Source organism: Camelina sativa, chromosome 20, assembly GCF_000633955.1.
Source record: "Camelina sativa cultivar DH55 chromosome 20, Cs, whole genome shotgun sequence".
In the NCBI taxonomy this organism is placed as follows: Eukaryota; Viridiplantae; Streptophyta; class Magnoliopsida; order Brassicales; family Brassicaceae; genus Camelina; species Camelina sativa.
Genome location: NC_025704.1, coordinates 27708407 through 27724700, shown reverse-complemented (window position 1 = coordinate 27724700; position 16294 = coordinate 27708407). Strand labels below are relative to the sequence as shown.

Genomic DNA, 16294 nt, shown 5'->3' with positions numbered 1-16294 from the left:
CAAGGGTTATGATCACGAAATTGGGTGATGGATTGGGATAGCTTTAGGAACCGTTCTTGAACTCAAATCTCAAATATAAAACCAACCTACTGTCGCAACATTAGTTTTCTATGCAAGGAATTGAATGAACCCTAAACCGTCGTTTCAATCAAAACAATCCTAGCAAGCAATAAGTTCAAGTTTGATTTGTTCACAAGGTGCCTTAACTTCAACCTTCGTTGGCTAGGATCACCTTGCTCACCTATGTTCTTTCAAGTAATTCAACAACACTTTTGATGCCAAGGTGAATTAAACCTAAGATCTTAAGCTAGGTAGCTAATCTAGTTTAAGCAATAAGAACAACAATAGATGAAGAACACAATAGATCAATCCCAAATCTAACAACCTAAATCAATAAATCATAAAACCTCCTTTTGAAACCCGAAACCCAACAGAGAGACTACTCAGACATCAAAATCAAAGCACAGCAAAACAAGGATGAAGAAATCATAATTAAATTGCAAGAGAAAATATTAGGGTTCAGAATTCTTCTCCAAAGGGTTAGAAAGGATAAGAGATCTTCTCCCAAGCTTACAAGTGCTCAAAAACGGCGTAGAGTAAAAGTTGTTTTTCTAGGGGTTGAGCCCCGTGCTTAAATAACAAAATAAATCCCTAAAAAGTCGGTTTAAAACGAAAAAGGAAAGATTGCGTCAGGGACGGGATTGGTCGATCTCGCGAGGATCAGTCGATCCGGGACGTATTTCTGCTTTTATTCCATCTGCTTTCTAGCTCAATCAGTTTTCAACCAATTTAGCTCCAGATACATATTTTCATCCCCAAAACGCTCAGATTCCTCCAGAGTTACCTAGGACCTGTAAAGACTCACAAAAGACTAAAAAGACTCTAAAAGCACACTTGGACCTAGGAAAAGACTCAAAACAAACCTAAAAACTATAGTTAAAACCCTATAAAATGCAGACACATCAATTCCCCCGGACTTGAATCTTTGCTTGTCCTCAAGCAAGAACAGACAAAAACTCAAGAACAGAGAAAAGGTTTGAAAGTGGAAACTCACATATTCTTTGGACCCTCTTCTTTGCACTCTTCATCACATCAAATCGAGAACTACTTTCTGTAATCTGCCCATGATCAGGATCAACACTCCCTACTCTGAACTCCACGACCTTAGAGAACCTTCAGTCTCCCCATCATTGTCTCTCTACATCAAATTAGTAAAAAGGTGAGGTCTTACCATGGGAGTATCGATCATCGAACTGTTGACTCCTTCAACCTCTTATCACCCAAGACCTCCTCTTATGCTCCCTTTCCTCTCTCTTTTCTCACTTCCAAAGAATTGATTTCTCCCTAATTTTTGGTATCATTTTATTTTATTTTATCAATCCTTTGCTCTTTTCTTGTGGACAGGTTTCCATGAGTTCCGAAAGAGTCACGGGTTTACGCACACCCCTCGGTTCACTTCTTTTATTACCTATATCCTTTTCTTCTTTCTTCTTCTCTTTTTTTGTTAACTGAGTACTGAAGGGAAGGGAGAGGGGAAGCATACTTTGTGAGGAGATGCATGTCTTGTAAGGCTTGAAGGGAAGAGTCTTGTCCGATGTATACCAAGCCCCAAGCTAAGAAATTAAATCCGGTTAAGTCTTGTCAAAGCTAGAGACAAATTCTGGTTCAACTTAGTATTCTCCTTGGCTAGTGTCTTTTGGTGAGTGTTGAGACTGCTCATGTTCATTCCAAGCTTCATTCCAAATCAAAGGTACAAAAGTAATCATAAGAGTGTTAGTTCAAAGCAAAAAATTCCTAGAAATGATCATAGTTTCCCATTTTTTTGTTGTTTATGTTTTTTTTTATTTATTTTTAGACACGACAAACTGACTCAAATAAAAGAAAAATCAAAAGAAACAACCAAAGAAAACGACATTAGTAACTTGGAGACATCCCTCCCCCGGACTTACTTCACACCGTCCCAGTGTTAAAGCAAAGCTAAGGAAAAGAGACCTCCGTCAATAAAATAAGAAAATAGAAATAAAAAAAATCCTAGAAAAGAGACAGAATAAACCAGAAGGAGACAACAGCTGCTCAGAACTGGCGGAAAGGCGAGGATGTCGCGGAATGGTCAGAACCAAGAGGTTCAGTAGATGCGTCCTCATCGTCACTGGTAGTGGTGTGAGCTGGTGGTGGTGGTGTGAAACAGGATGGTGCGAGACTCTGGAGCCAAGTAGCCAATCGAGTGAGCAACAGGTTGTTCTTCCGCTGAGTGTCATAGACCCATCTCTCAAACTCGGTGCGAGCTGGCTCCTTAGGTGGTGCAGCAAGAAACTGGTTTACATCGAAAGGAGGAGACGGTGGAAGGGACTGAGATAGATGCCCCTGCGGGTAGTGTGCGGCTACGGGATCTGAGGGCTGCAGGCTCACGCTCCTCTCCCAAAAGAACATCATCAATATCGCGAAGGATGTCAACAGGGGGATCAAAATTGATGTTCTGAGCCTTGCGGAGTGAAGTGAAGAAGGGCATAGGGATTAGCATGTAACGAAGTTGACCGGTCTTGGTCTGGTAGCGGTAACAGAAGTTGTGACGCACCAAAATCTCACTGGTAAACATGTACTTGAGGTCAAGCAACTTCCGCTGGGAAACCTTAGCATGTGGTGGCAACACGATGCCACAATACTCAATGATAGGAGTCACCACACTGCTGATGAGAACTCTCTTGTTCTTAGCATGAGCCATGCTCCTCCGCACCTGCTCAAACTCCTTAGAAAGCAGGAATCCAAAGTTTACATCATGAGTTTGCTGGTAAAGAGGTGAATCCGGAGCATGAAGGAACCTGTGAAGACAATGGAAAAACATACACAACTCAGGTAGCTGCAGTGTGCTATTCTCAGCCCTAGCATAAATGGTTTTACTCAGGAACTTTGCAATGATTCGGAGGACTGGATTGCGGATGCGAGATTGCCGGGCTCTGCGAGAAACATATTGCCCAGCAGCAATGAGTTTCCAAACATCCGTCCTACTGTCAAGCTTCTCCATAGTGCACAATGTGTTTCTAGGGAAACCGAATATGTCACAGAGATCAAATATGGAGATGACATAGTGCTTCCTGAGCAGGAAGAAACTGATCAAACACTGCTCGGCCATCATATCAGAATCTCCTGGCGAATCCACTTGCACAGTGGCGAGAAACTCTCGTGCGAGCTGATCAAGCAAGTCCCATGCTTGCTCAACAAAAGTACCAAATCCCATGTTTTTACCAACTCATCAAAATCTGACAGCATACCCATCTTCTCAAAAAGCGCCGGATCGACAAAACGAGTTGGCTCCATCTTGCATTTTCCGAGTAGCTTTAAGCACTTAGTGTCCTCATCATTCCAAACTCTCGTTGGCGGTTCTTCGGAGGGAGTGGCAGTCTCCTTCCCACTTCGGTTTCGTTTTGGCATTTTCTACAAAAGAGCAAATAACCAACATGTGAGAAAAAGTGAGGCAATCGAAAATACCTTATGCTAAATCAATCCATGTTAAAAGCCTATGCTAAATTCAAGCCACAACAGCCTAAATCTAGTTCCAAGAGTTATTTGGGACAAATAATCTTACTAATTCACTCATCAATTGTAAAGAAGAAGGGAGAGTAGCATAAATCTCAAAAATTGAGAAGTTAAAAACCTTGGAATCACCGAAATCGAATATAAATTGGGAGTGGAAGCACTTACCTTGTCCGAATGATTAACCAAAAAATCGGGGTGGGGAAAGGATGAAAGATCAAGTTGTAGAAACCCAAAATTCAAATCAAGCAAGAGAGGATTCTGAGAGGAGAAGCAAATCGAAGTTGGGGACGGCGAGGGATGTCGAGGAAGGAAGGAAGAAGAAATAAAAGAAATTAGGTTTTAAGGGGCGTGAACACGAAACCGGTTTAACCCGGTACAATTTAAGTTCAAAAACCCGAAAACCAATTTCCTTCCTTCCTTCTTTATTTTTTTTCAAACTTCCCTCGATTTTACTTACCTGGAACGGGTATCAGTCAATCCAGAATTGGACTCGCATCTTCTGCGTTTAGCACCTGTTCCTGAAAATTAAACTCACTACCAAACGTGATTCTCGAGTGACTCTGTAAAGGATACAGAAATAACAAATTCCTAAGAAAAGAAAAACAAAACCAAAAAGAGAAGGGTGAACAAATGCAAACCCTTTGGGTTGCCTCCCATGAGCGCTTTTTTAGAGTCTCGAGCCTGACTGTCCTTGCTGCCTAAACAGCTTGTGGTTCCTCCAAAGGGAGGGAGGCCTCAATTGGATCATATTCCACTAGGTACGGTTTAAGACGTTGGCCATTGACAGTGAATTCCTTGCCCTCTTGGTCCCAGAGCACAACAACACCATAAGGCATGACTTCCTTGATTCGAAAAGGTCCGGACCAATGAGAATGCAGCTTTCCAGGAAATATCTTTAGCCTTGAGTTGAAGAGAAGGACCAAATCATTCGCAGCAAAATCCCTGGGGATAATCTTCTTGTCGTGTAAGGCTTTGGTCCTCTCCTTATATGTCTTGGTGTTCTCATAAGCATCCATGCGAATTTCATCAAGGTCATTCAGCTGAATAAGGCGTCTTTCTGCTGCGGTCTTGACGTTGAAGTTCATCTGCTTGGTCACCCATAAGGAATGATACTCGAACTCAACAGGTAAGTGACATGATTTCCCATAAACCAACCGAAAAGGGGTGGTGCCAATGGGTGTTTTGTAAGCAGTCCGATATGCCCACAGTGCTTCATCGAGTTTCAAGGACCAATCATTTCTGGTTGAGTTGACTGTCTTCTCCAAGATACTTTTGATTTCTCGATTAGAGATCTCGACCTGCCCACTAGTCTGCGGATGGTAAGGGGTAGCAACCTTGTGTGTCCCGCCATGTTTTCGCAAAAGGTTTGCAAAAAGCTTGTTGATAAAGTGAGTGCCCCCATCGCTTATCACCACCCTAGGAACACCAACCTGGGAAAAATTATGTGCTTGAACATCTTGAGGACTACCTTCGAATCATTAGTAGGACTTGCAACAACTTCAACCCATTTGGAAACGTAATCCACTGCAACAAGTATGTAGAGATTGCCATAAGAGGGCGGAAAAGGCCCCATGAAGTCGACTCCCCAACAATCAAACACCTCAATCTCCAAGATAATGTTTTGTGGCATCTTGTTCCGCTTGCTGATGTTCCCACGTCGCTAGCAAGAGTCGCATCGGGAGACAAAGTCGTGTTCATCTCGGAATAAAGTGGGCCACCAGAGGCCTGCTTGGAGCACTTTTGTCGCGGTTTTGAAGGTAGCGAAGTGTCCTGCGTAGCTAGAACCGTGGCAGTAAAAAAGAATTCCTTGTACTTATGATTCTGGAACACATCTCCTGTAGAGGCCATCAGCACAATGCTTGTAGAGAAAAGGCTCATCCCAGAAGTAGCGTTGCACATCTCTGAGGAACTTGAAGTTCGGAGGTTCTTCTGCAGCACACAAATAGTTTGCGATATCGGCATACCATGGCGAATTGTTAACTGTCTATTGAAGTACCTTAACATCGGCTTTCTCCTTGTAGCAGTCGATGAAGGCTGCAACCACATACAGATTCTCCTCAGGGAGTCGGTCATCTATGGGGATTTCTTCATCGATTCTCAGCCTAGAAAGGTGGTCAGAAACGCCATTCTCAATCCCCTTCTTGTCCCTTATCTCAAGATCGAACTCCTGCAGTAGTAGTATCCATCGCAGCAATCTCAGTTTAGCATCTTTCTTAGTTAACAAGTAGCGCAGTGCGGCGTGATCTGTGTGCACAATAACCTTGGATCCGACCAGATAGGACCTGAATTTTTCAAAAGAAAAGACTATGGCGAGCAATTCCTTTTCTGTTGTGGCGTACTTGGTCTGTGTCCCATCAAGTGCCCTGCTAGCATAGTAAACAACATGCAACTTACCATCCTTGCGTTGTCCCAGAGCTGCTCCAACAGCAAAATCACTTGAATCGCACAAAACTTCGAACGGCAGATCCCAATCGGGTGGGTGGACTGTTGGAGCCGAGATCAGTGCTTGTTTGATTGTCAGGAAAGCTTCCAAACAGTCTGCCGTAAACTCAAAGAGATGTCCTTGCATAGTAGCTGGGTGAGTGGTCTGGCTATCTTGGAGAAATCCTTTATGAACCTGCGATAAAACCCAGCATGACCAAGGAAACTGCATATGTCTTTGAAGGTTTTTGGAGGTTGTAGACTGGACATGACTTCTATCTTGGCTTTGTCGACTTCTATTCCTCTCTCAGAGATTCGATGGCCAAGGACAATCCCATTAGTGACCATGAAATGGCATTTCTCCAAATTCAGCACAAAGTTTTTATCCACACAACGTTGAAACACCTTGCATAAGTTAGACAAACAGGAGGAGAAAGATGAGCCATACACCGAAAAATCATCCATAATTTCCTCAATCAAGTTGGAGTAGATCAACATCATGCAGCGTTGGAAAGTGGTTGGGGCATTGCACAACCCAAAAGGCATCCGTCGGTAAGCGAATGTGCCATAAGGGCAAGTGAAAGTGGTTTTCTCTTGATCATACGGGTGAATTGGAATTTGAAAGAAGCCAGAGTAACCGTCCAGGAAGCAGTAGTAAGGGTGGTTCGCCAAACGCTCAAGTATTTGGTCAATGAATGGAAGAGGGAAGTGGTCCTTCCTAGTGGCGGCATTGAGCTTGCGGTAGTCGATGCACATGCGATGCCCTGTTAACGTCCTGGTGGGGATCAACTCGTTCTTCTCATTTGCAACCACTGTCACCCCTCCTTTCTTTGGCACAACGTGGACTGGGCTCATCCAAGTGCTGTCAGAGATTGGGAAAATAACTCCGGCTCCCAATAGTTTAAGGATCTCCTTCTTCACTACCTCCTTGAGGTTCGGATTTAACCTCCTTAGGTGTTCGATGGACGACTTAGATGGATCTTCAAGGTGAATCCGATGCGAGCATAACTCCGGTGATATACCTGAAATGTCATCTAAGGAATAGTCCAAATCCTTCCTATATTTTCTTGACTCGCAGAGCAAGAGTGCAGTTTCAACATTGTTTAGGTTAGAATTGATGATAACATGATACGTGGAGTTAGGTTCGAGATAAGCATACCTTAGCCCTTCAGGGAGTGGTTTTAAGTCCAACTTTGGAGCCTTGAGTTGGCTCCAATCCTCCTGACTCAATTTGGTCCCAGAGCAAGTTTCGGGATCAGCTGATCTGTCGCCTGGAATGGTCAATCCATCGCCTTTAACGGGTGTTTCCAAAAGAGGGTTTGGATCAGTCAGTCCAGTTTCTGGATTAGTCAGTCCAGGTTGCAGATTGATGAATAGGACTTCATGTTTTAGAACTGCCGCAACATCGAGTGTCCTGGCCAAGCTCTCAGTCTCCTCAGACAGATATCCCAGCTCCTGTTCCTTCTTTGTCAATGCGACAGCCAGATGATCACTTGTACATACCTCATCATAAATCTCATCAGCTATTTCGCCTATTGTATCAACCCAAAAGGTTTGACCATCGATTGTAGGTTTCTTAGCTGCTTTCTCCAGATTGAATCTCAAAATCAGATCATCCATATGTAAATTGATCTTTCCCTCTTTTACGTTTATCATCGCACCAGCCGTGGCCAAGAAGGGTCTTCCAAGTAGAATCGGTTCTTGGGATTCCTCATCAAGCTTCAAAACAATGAAGTCAGTTGGAATGTAGCAGTTCCCAATCTATACTGGCAGGTTCTCCAATACTCCTTCTGGACGTCGAGTGGAACGATCGGCAAGGACGAGGGTGACTTGGGTCGACTTGAAGGTATAAAGACCAAGTCGGGTGGCAACGCTGAGTGGCATAAGGCTCACGCTCGCTCCCAGATCGCAGAGGCATTTGTTGAATTTGAGATCTCCTATCGTGCAAGGCAGAGTAAATGGTTCTGGATCTCCACATTTTTCAGGCATTCGGTTTTGGAGAATAAAACTGCATTCTTGTGTGAGGTACATCACTCCTTTCTCCAGACTGAGCTTGTCGGTGAGGACCTCTTTCATATACTTCTTGAGAGATGGAACCATCCTTACTGCCCCGATGAAAGGGAGTCTAACCTGAAACTCTCCTACTACTGATGGTTGTTGTTGCTTGCCGCAAGGTTCTCTATCAATGCATTGGCTTCGTTCGCGGTGTTGGTGGAGAAATCTCCCTTGCTGGCCGTGTCCAATGCCATCTGGTACTTCTGTTCGATGCCCCCATAGAAGATGTTCATCAGATTTTCTTGGGTGTAACCGTGGTGAGGGCAGTCTCGAAGATATTCCTTGAACCTTTCCCATGCTTCACAAAACGACTCCATGCCTCCTTGCGAGAATGTAGTGATCTTACTTCGCAGTTTGGCTGAGCGTGACTTGGTGTAAAAGTGATTCAGGAAAGCGGCTCTACACTGTGCCCAAGTGGTGAGTGATCCAACATCCAACAGGTTCAGCCATCTAAGTGCCTTATCCGCCAAAGAGAACTGGAACAGAGTCAGCATTAGATAGTCATAGGGTACACCATTAGACATCGTCGTACTGGTCAGCCTCTCAAAGGCCTCAATGTGATCAAGAGGACTCTCCGATGGTAACCCATGGAACACGCGGTTCTGAACAAGATTGATAAGACTATGCTTAATCTCATAGTCTTGCCTTGCAGGTGCGGGAGGTTGATACGCAGATTGATTCGCAAATAGCCTATTTTGAGCATCCTCATCCCTTAAGGTGGCTTGCCTCGCGGGTGGATTCAGTACAGTTTGCTCTTGCTGTCTCTACTATTGTTGGAAGATTCCCAGCTGAGGATTGGGTGGGTTAGCCCCTGTGTTCTCTCCGTCAGCCATAGGATTGTTCTGGGCTTTTGCTCTCCGGTTCTCGCGTTCGAGCTGTGCTAATTCCTTGTTCCCTAGTATGCGCAAATCAGTTTTCTTGCTGCTCCTTGTATGCATACACCTGAAACAAAGAAATAAAGCAGCAAGAACTCGTTAGTAACTAGAATAAAGAAACCTTAGACTAAACGTGAATCTAAAATTTCAAAGGCGACGTTTTGGTCCCCGACAACGGCGCCAAATTGATCAGAGTTCAATTAAAACCCAAAGCACACTCAACCACGATCAAATGGTGTCGTCGTAGTACTTTAGGGACGAATCCACAGAGACCAAGCAATGCACTTTGAAACTATTTAGACCGATTATAGCTAAAGCAATAAAAAGATTGTTTTTCTAGTAACCGAACAAAACAGAAAATAAATAAGAGTTTGTAAAATTAAGAGAAAGTATTGGGCGCAGGGAATCAATCAAGGGTTATGATCACGAATTTGGGTGATGGATTGGGATAGCTTTAGGAACCGTTCTTGAACTCAAATCTCAAATATAAAACCAACCTACTGTCGCAGCATTAGTTTTCTATGCAAGGAATTGAATGAACCCTAAGCCGTCGTTTGAATCTAAACAATCCTAGCAAGCAATAAGTTCAAGTTTGATTTGTTCACAAGGTGCCTTAACTTCAACCTTCGTTGGCTAGGATCACCTTGCTCACCTATGTTCTTTTAAGTAATTCAACAACACTTTTGATGCCAAGGTGAATTAAACCTAAGATCTTAAGCTAGGTAGCTAATCTAGTTTAAGCAATAAGAACAACAATAGATGAAGAACACAATAGATCAATCCCAAATCTAACAACCTAAATCAATAAATCATAAAACCCCCTTTTGAAACCCGAAACCCAACAGAGAAACTACTCAGACATCAAAATCAAAGCACAACAAAACAAGGATGAAGAAATCATAATTAAATTGTAAGAGAAAATATTAGGGTTCAGAATTCTTCTCCAAAGGGTTAGAAAGGATAAGAGATCTTCTCCCAAGCTTACAAGTGCTCAAAAACGGCGTAGAGTAAAAGTTGTTTTTCTAGGGGTTGAGCCCCGTGCTTAAATAACAAAATAAATCCCTAAAAAGTCGGTTTAAAACGAAAAAGGAAAGATTGCGTCGGGGACGAGATTGGTCGATCTCACGAGGATCAGTCGATCCAGGACGTATTTCTGCTTTTATTCCATCTGCCTTCTAGCTCGATCAGTTTTCAACCAATTTAGCTCCAGATACATATTTTCATCCCCAAAACGCTCAGATTCCTCTAGAGTCACCTAGGACCTGTAAAGACTCACAAAATACTAAAAAGACTCTAAAAGCACACTTGGACCTAGGAAAAGAATCAAAACAAACCTAAAAACTATAGTTAAAACCCTATAAAATGCAGACACATCATAGCCATACTAGAATCCTTGGCTTGGTAATCCCCTTGGGTTTGGTTGATGACTAGTTGTGACTCGCTAAAGACTTCTAAGTTTTGAGCTCTGAACTCTCGAGCCAATGTCAGACCTGCTATCAGTGCCTCATACTCTGCTTAGTTGCTCAGAAGTTGCATCAACTACTCGCGAAGCTATCTCTTCTGTTGGAGACGTAAGAAGAAGGCCGAGACCAATTCTTCGAATGTTGCTAGAACCGTTGACATAGAGCTTCCATTCACTGTTTCTTGTCCCTTCATGGATCATCTTCACCTCTTCTGTCACTTCTAGGTTCATGTTTGGTGCAAACTCTACGACAAAATCAACCAACACTTGGGATTTTATGGATGTGGTCCGTCTGTATACAACGTCATATTCTCCGAGTTCAACTACCCACTTAGCCAATCTCCATGACACCTTTGGCTTGTGGAGTTCCGCTTTTATAGGAGATGAGGTCACTAGCACGATAGGATGGAGTTGATAAGTATGGACATAGCTTCCTTGCTGTTGTTATCAATGTAAGCGCTAACTTCTCAAGATGGATGTACCTTGTTTCAGCTTCTAAGAGAGACTTGCTAAAATAATACACTAGATATGGTTTATTCCCTTCTTCGCGTGCAAGCTTGTCAATGTGAGTGCAACTCTCCAAAGGCTTGAGTAGCCACCAATACTCTCCACACTAATGAGGAGGACTGGCCAGGAGAAATGGAGAGAACTGTAGCCATTTTCGTGATCAAGGATGGTATTACTTCTCGCAAACCCGATGCAAAATTAGTCTCGTAAACGGCAATTTCGTCTAACCAAGCATCTGTCACCCACTCAGAAGGTTAAGGACATCTTAGAACCACGTTGTAAACTCACTTAATGTCAAAGATGCTATCTTTGGTTAAGACTATCAGGGGGTTAACTTCTAAACAGCCACCATGACTCTTAGTTCGACATATTGAACTATGCACGAATGAAGTGGCCCCACCTCTTTGTGGCACCTTGAACTTGTCAAGAGTGTCTTTCGCTGGTTCGGTGCTTCAACTGCGAAGTTCGAAAGGTGGAAGTAAACGAAAATTGGGAAATGCAGCAAGTGTCCAAAAACTATTTAAAAAAAAAAATACAGAAAAACAAATGTGTTATCTACGTTTCTCAACAGAGGAACTTAACAAAAAATTCAACAACGGCTACCCAAAATCACGACAAACCTGCAATAGACAGTGACATTAGTGACAAAAAATAAGAAGGTGGAAGGGAACAAGCACCTCACACGACACTTCTCAACAGTCGACAATAACACTCAAGTCTTGTAAAGTCAAAAAAAATATTTTGACATAAAAAGTTTATTGATAGACAACCAAAGAGGACAAACAGTGAGTTGTAAAAAAAAAGAAGACACAATTCATTTTTTACCTCAAAATTTTCTACTGCTATAAGAAAATGAATTTGGGTACGCCAAGGTAAAAAAAAAAAAAGACAGTGTCTTTGCCTCTTCAAAAATCAAGAAAAAGATAAGTGGTGAGTGCTCGGTTAAAGGCTAAGATACACGATCGTACCTTCATATGGGCCTCCTCAAAGCCCACGGCCCCGAATCAAGTTGCCATTCGGTACCGTGATTAATTAGTGGGAAATCGTTTAAAAAGTCTGATTTGCTCTACTTTTTCTCATAATAATAATCACTAGGGATATTGACATGCACGTCCATGCAGGGTTTTTTTTTTATCAATTTTTTTATCTAAAATATTTGGTATTTCATACTTCAGAGTTGTGTTAGTGAATTGTATGAGTAATACGCAACATAAAATATTGAATTGTTCAGATTGGGTTTAATATTATCAAACTTATTTACATATAGATTTTAACTCAATGAGTATGAATACCAAGATATTGTTGATGGATCGAAATTTTATTTTATATGAAAGTTTTATAATATTTTTATCTTTTTGTAAAGGATAGGAAGAAAAAGAACTAAAACGACAAAAAAAAAAATCTTTTTTACTCATGAAATCAATTGAAAAAAACGATTACCCTACAGATGATTATCCATCAGCTGTTTATTCCTTCATAGCACAACAAACAATACAAAACATAGGTTCCATCATATCACAACAATACAATACAAGACCTAGATTTAGCCAATTTTGGGAATAACTTTTGCTGTTTTCAGTCTCCATCATACACTACAAGAAAACAAGCAAATAGCGACTGCACTATTAGTCACTATTTAGTCGCTAAACAGTGTGTTACGACTAAATAGCGACTAAAACCAGTAGTCGTAAATCGAGAGTCGCTAAAATAAATAGTCGTAAAATTAGTCGCCAAATAGCGACTACATTACGACTATTTTGCGTAGTCGTAAATGTAGTCGTAATATAGTCACTAAATTTAACGACTACACTACGACTATTTTACGACTATTCTAAATAGTCATAATGTAGTCACCAAATTTAGTGACTAATTGAGGACTAATTTATGATTATGTATTTAAACAATATTGTATTTATACAGCATTATATATATATATACTATTTTGATAATATATATATTTTATTAATTATTTTTAAATATATATAAGTTATTGGAATGAATTGATATTAAAAATAAAAAATACTATATTTATTATTATGAGACCATAATATCAAAAAAAAACTGTATTACAAAATAAAACTAAAAACATAGTTAAAAATAAGAATACAAAGAATACATCATACTACTAAAAAAAGAAAGTAAATATTGGAAATGCACAAACATCAAGGGTTAATGTTTGAAGCGACGGAGAAGGAGGTTGCTTTGCTTTCCCAAGAAGTCTTTTGCTTTTGAGATGAATGTTGAAGATTTTGACCTGAAGCAAACTGCAAAGACCGAGACAAGGAGAAAGGAAGCTGAGCTGATGGAAGCATTTCTTAAGGAACTTAAGGCGAGGGAGAATGAGCTCAGATTGCCTAATGACACCATCAGAGAGAAATTAGCTGAGCTGGAGAAGAAATAAGTTTGCTTAAATATACATAAACTGGATTTAACAAACACAAACGAGGGAGAATGAGCTCAGGCTGCTTACATACCTTGAAGCGAGGGAGAATGAGCTCAGGTTGCTCACATATACCTCCTAAACTCGATTTAATAAACCCAAACAACTTTGGTTAACAACTGTGAGTCTATATGGTCACATGAATTCTCTTATGAACTGGATTCCCTTGGACTTAGCTCAAGCAAATATACCTTAGCCCTGGAGCGCCCAACATGAGAAGGACGAAATAGATATTGCCTATTCAGGTTACTGACTTCAATAGTGTCCATTTTAATCTGTAACATCGAACAAGAACCAGGAAAAAGAACTTAACATCGAACAAGAACCAGGAACAAGAACTTCACGAGCAGAACTCAAGCGTTACCTATAATTGGTTGGGCATTGACATGGACGATTGAAGGTAATAAGTAGGAAAGAGTCTTTCCAGAGCCAGTTTCAGCAATGCTAATAAGATCACGTCCCTTCATTGCCATTGGCTAGCCCTGAGATTGTATAGGCGTAGTAGGTTCAGTTAAACCAGCCTTCTTAATCTCTTCCAAAACATAATCTAGGCCAATCAAAAAACTCTTATCAGTAGATATATACAAAAGAACTTACATAGACATGTAAGTGAAACTGATCACAGTCTAAATCAAATGAAACAGAAGTCAAATCCAGTAGTAGTTCTTTTGGATATGAAATCAGCTTACCAGGAAAGCCAACATCACGAAAACTCTTGACAGGTTTGGTAATATCTCAACAACAGTAATTTCCCTCAGCTTACGATACTCTTCAACTTCTGCCTCAGTCATAGCCGCCACAGCCTGCGATTCGACATAGAAATTCTTCTCGAAAGGAGTCAAACCATCCAAATCTAGCTTCCTTGGAGAGTCATTGCCATCACTATCCTTTTTCATGCTTGATGTATGACTACATGAGCTTCCGTATGATGAAGCCCCACCAAACCCTGAGTCACTAAGAACACACAAATTTGAAAATGAAACAAACTCTTCTTCTCCAAAAGTAAACACCACAGAGAATCGAAAACGCTTAAAGCACACGAATTCGATCAAAATTAAGCCGGACTGGCTTCATACTCGGTACAAAGGAAGTGTATAGAGCAACTAAGTGGAAAAAAAATTCTGAGTTTTATCAATTTCAATACGAAAGCAAACACACACACACTTACCTTCGACGGTGTGTTGTATTCAGAGCGGTCAGCATCAAGTAATTTGGTTCGTTCTCGGAAGTAGTCTTTACGGGTAGGTTCCTCATGTTCAGGGATTCGACAGTGAATGAAGGCTACTCCAGAGCGTGAGTAATTACGAGATCTGAGATCCGCAAAAATGCTCTGGTACCAGATCTAAAAACTTGAGAGGATGAAAACAACGACAAGATGAAGATCGAATAGAATGAAACAGCGGGCGGAGGAGAGAAAGTTAATCGGCTAAAGAAGAGAAGGGGAGAAAGTTAATCAATCCCTCGTGAAGGAGACGAAAGAGAAACAAGAGCTGGAAAAAACCTTGTCCGTTGGATTAAATTAATCAACGGTTGATAGTGTAATCCATGTGTTTACATATCATCCAATAAAAAGCTTTCATTATTTAAAGAGTAATTTGTTGGATCAAAACATATATACTTTGCAATTCTGGGTTCATAATTCAGGAAATGACATTTGAAATTTATGATTTGGGACTTGGGGTTTTGAAATTTAGAAGAATATTAGACTTGATTTAGATTTAAAAATATTTTTTTTTAGGTTTTAAAATGACTAAGTTTAATAAATTTTGTAAGTATATAGTTTTTGGAAAGACTGATTTATATGTAAATACTAAATAGTTTTACATCTTGGTTTTATAGATATTCAATGGCTATATTTTGGGTGAATGATCTATGATTTAATTTCTATACATGAATTATAAAGGTTTTAAATTTAAGGTTAAGGGTTTTTGAGCATAAGTTTTGGGTTTATGGTTAAGTGTGTTGATAAAAATATAGGATTTGGAAAACTATAGTTTTTTGGGGTTAAGTTTCGAAAAATTAGTTATATACATATATATAATGGTTATGGTTTGGTTTTATGGTTTTTGAATTAATTTATAAGATTAAGAATTTAAACTTCAAAATTTAGATTTGATGATCTAGGTTTTGAAGTTTGGTTAAGGGTTTGGGGGTATAGGGTTTAGGGTTAAGATTTAAGATTTGGGGTTAAGTTTTGAAAAATTAGATTTTCTTTTAAGCATTAAAGCTTGGTTTTATGTATATATAAGAATGGCTATGTTTTAGTTTTATGGTTTAAGAAATAATTTCTAATATTAAGAATTAAATATTCAGGATTTAAACTTTAAGTTTATAATTTAGGTTTTGGAGTTTGGTTAAGGTTTTGGAGTTAAATTTTGAAAATTTATATTTTCTTAAATAGTGACTGATATACGACTTATTGGCGACCTTTACCATGAGTTGCATCTTAGTCGTTAATTTAGCGACTATTTAACAACTATATGTTCTGTTATACAATATAGTCATAAAATAGTTATTAAATTACGACTAAATTACCGACTACGGTAAGTAGTAGCAAAATAGTGACTATTATACGACTAAATTTTTGTAGTCGTAAAATTGTCGCCAAATAGTCGCTAAATAGTGGCTAAAAATGGCGACTACATATGTCGTCGCCATTTGTAGTCGGAAAAAGCATGTTTTCTTGTAGTGATATTCTCTCTCCTCCATTGAGTAACCAGGAGCCGTGTTGAGTGATATATCATGGTTTTTGTGGTTTTTAACCATGATATAAGGAGTCTTTTAGTGTCTTTTCATTTGTTTCTAGATTGTTTTTGAGTCTTTACAGGTTTTTAGCATGAAAGGAGCAAAGTGGAGCAGTTTGGATCATTTTGGAGCAATAATCTAGAGAAAATCAGCTTGGAGTCGAATATGAGAGAGGGCATCGATCGACACTAGAGAGCATCGATCGACACCCTTGTTGCCAACGAGAAAAGAGCCAAATTTGGAAGTTTTACAAAT

General features: G+C 40.2%; 1 long non-coding RNA gene across 2 annotated transcripts; it reads right to left on the bottom strand.

Annotated features, from left to right (window-relative positions):
* On the bottom strand, positions 12929-15960 carry LOC104771856. Of its 2 annotated transcripts, none has more exons than XR_764953.2 (5): positions 14463-15957; positions 13984-14248; positions 13659-13841; positions 13329-13569; positions 12929-13208 (listed from the first exon to the last, which is right to left on the bottom strand). It is a non-coding gene; the product is annotated as an uncharacterized LOC104771856 (long non-coding RNA). The 2 variants fall into 2 exon arrangements; XR_764954.2 differs by having other exon boundaries at positions 12981-13240; positions 14463-15960.